This window comes from Asparagus officinalis, chromosome 2, assembly GCF_001876935.1.
Source record: "Asparagus officinalis chromosome 2, Aspof.V1, whole genome shotgun sequence".
NCBI lineage: Eukaryota > Viridiplantae > Streptophyta > Magnoliopsida > Asparagales > Asparagaceae > Asparagus > Asparagus officinalis.
Window position 1 is genome coordinate 17455057 of NC_033795.1, and position 2838 is coordinate 17457894.

The following is a 2838-nucleotide window of genomic DNA, read 5'->3' on the forward strand; positions in this document are numbered from 1 at the left end:
ATGATTCCTAACTCTATCTCTATTTCTACTGTTGTTCGTTTTGTGGTTTGTTGCTTGTCTTAATTTTTATTGTACTATTTTAGCCTTAAGACCCTAATCACCCCCCCCCCCTCTAGGGTCCAACAATTGGTATCAGAGCTTGGTCTCTATATTAGTTTTTGGTTTAATCACCTTAGAGAATAGATCTTATAGAGGCTTCAATGAATGTGTATATGTTAGAGGGACAATCCACCACTAGACCACCACTTTTCACCGGTAGTAATTTTGCTTATTGGAAGGGGGACAATCCACCACTAGACCACCACTTTTCACCGGTAGTAATTTTGCTTATTGGAAGGCTAGGATGAGTATTTACCTTCGTTGCATTGATCTTGACATCCTATAACTCATAGAGAAAAAATATGTAGAAAAGCCCAAAGTCGGGACTATGACCGATAAAGAAAGGCACCAAGTCAATCTCAATGCAAAGGCTATGAATGCCTTAACTTGCGGTCTTTCCCCCAACGAGTATAATAGGGTTTCCACGTGTGCAACCGCATACGAAATATGGGTGAAATTGTGTATTACACATGAAGGAACCCCACAAGTTAAGGAATCCAAGATTAGTGGGCTTACTACACCTTCATCTCTTGTAGGGAACATCACGGCAACGACATAGAGAGATGTTGTACCTTGATAGTGGTTGCTCACATCATATAACGGGCAACAAAGATCTATTTGCAACCATATCAAGGATTGAAGGAGGTAGTGTCTCCTTCGGTGGTGGAGAGAAAGGTAAAATCATTGGTATTTAGTGTATTGGTAAGACACCCTCTCTCGTTATAGAAGATGTTTATTTTGTTAATGGCTTGAATCATAATCTTCTTAGCATTAGCCAATTGAGTAATAAAGGTTTTGATATTTCCTTTAAACTGGACAAATGCATTATTAGTATGAATAAAAAAATTGTTTTTATTGCAAATAGAAAATCTAATGTGTACATTTTTAGATGAATGAATTAGTGAATCAAGATGTGAAGTCCCTTGCGGCAATTGATAAAAACCCTTGGATTTGGCATAAGAAGCTTGGACATGCAAACATAGAATTAATATCCAAATTGTCCAAGAAGAATCTTATTAAAGGGTTACCAAATTTGTATTTCATCAAAGATACTATATGTGAAGATTGTGCTAAAGGTAAACAAAATAAGTCTACCTTCAAACTCATCAATGATGTATCAACTTCTAAACCCTTGTAATTACTTCATCTGGATTTGTTTGGTCCTGTGCGTGTTACCTCTCTTGGAGGCAAACATTATGTTTTTGTTATCATTGATGATTTTTCTCGTTTTACATGGACAATATTTCTTACAAGCAAAGATAAATGTTTTGATGAATTTTCAAATCATGTTAAAAGAATTAAAAATGAAAAAGATTTGAAAGTTGTTAAAATTAGAAGTGATCATGGTGGTGAATTTCAAAATATCTCTTTTTATGATTTTTGTGCTCATCGTGGTATAACTCATGTGTTTTTCGCTCCTAGAACACCACAACAAAATGGTGTTGTTGAACGGAAAAATCGAACCATACAAGAGATGGCACGAATTATGTTGAACTCTTTTGATTTGCCTAAATATTTTGGGGCGGAAGCCGTCAATACGGCTTGTCATGTTTTAAATCGTGTTTTAATTAGACCAAAGCTTAAGAAAACTCCTTATGAACTATTTTATGGAAAAACTCCATTTATTGGTTATTTTCGTATCTTTGGTTATAAGTGTTTTATTTTAAACACAAAAGATCACCATGACAAATTTGATTCCAAAATTGATGATAGTATTTTCTTAGGATATGCACCTCGTAGTAAGGCTTATAGGGTCTTCAACAAATGAACTCTTGTTGTTGAAGAATCTATAAACGTTACTTTTGATGAGACTAATATTGGTTCGCAAGTGATTTTGCCTAGGAAAGATGATGATGATGTTGAGGGAGGATTTGAACTTATGCAACCTATAAATACACCCTCAATAGAAGCACAAAAAGATGTGGAAAGCACCAACACTCATGTTCAAGAAGAACTCCCCAAAGCATGGAAATTCGCATCAAATCATCCAAAGGAGCAAATTATTAGGAGTCCCTCACAAGGGGTTGTTACTCGCTCAAAGGCCTTGAGTGAGTATGGTAATATTACCTTTTTATCTTAATTAGAACCTAACAAGGTTAATGATGCTTTAAATGATGAATTTTGGGTTTTAGCTATGCATGATGAACTAAATAATTTTCGAATAAATGATGTTTGGAAATTAGTTTCTAGACCTAACAATGCTAGTGTTATTGGTACTAAATGGGTTTTTAGTTAGTTCCTAGACCTAACAATGCTAGTGTTATTGGTACTAAATGGGTTTTTAGAAACAAACTTGATGAATATGGCATTGTTACTAGAAATAAAGCGTGTTATTGGTACTAAATGGGTTTTTAGAAACAAACTTGATGAATATGGCATTGTTACTAGAAATAAAGCCCGTTTAGTTGCCTAAGGATACAATCAAGATGAGACCATAGACTATGATGAAACATTTACACCGGTTGCAAGGTTGGAATCTATTAGGATATTTTTAGCATTTGCTAGCTTTAAAGATTTTAAATTGTTTCAAATGGATGTTAAAAGTGCCTTTTTAAATGGTTTTATAGAAGATGAAGTATATGTTGAGCAACCCCCCGGTTTTATAGATCATGTTTTTCCTAATCATGTTTACCGGGTTCAAAAAGCCTTATATGGGTTGAAACAAGCTCCTAGAGCTTGGTATGCTCGCCTCTCTAGTTTTTTTCTAGAAAATGGTTTCTCTAAAGAAAAAATTGATAA